The sequence below is a fragment of the Chrysochloris asiatica genome, unplaced genomic scaffold (assembly GCF_000296735.1).
Source record: "Chrysochloris asiatica unplaced genomic scaffold, ChrAsi1.0 scaffold00494, whole genome shotgun sequence".
NCBI classification, from domain to species: domain Eukaryota; kingdom Metazoa; phylum Chordata; class Mammalia; order Afrosoricida; family Chrysochloridae; genus Chrysochloris; species Chrysochloris asiatica.
The window spans coordinates 24,900-25,192 of NW_006409012.1; positions in this window are offsets into that span (position 1 = coordinate 24,900).

The following is a 293-nucleotide window of genomic DNA, read 5'->3' on the forward strand; positions in this document are numbered from 1 at the left end:
AGGTGACCCAATGGAATGCGGAAATCATTAGACAATATCTTTGATATCCCATGCAAATAATTTTTACTAAAGGTAATACAGAAATGGCTGCAAGCATACATTGTCAGAGAACTTCCAAAGGTTCAAGCTGGATTCAGAAGAGGATGTGGAATAAGGGATATCTTTGCTGATGTCTGATGGATCTTGGCTGAAAGCAGAGAATAATACCAGAAAGATGCTTACCTGTGCTTCATTGACTACGAAAAGGATTTCAATTGTGTGGATCATGACAAGCTATGGACACGCTATGAAGT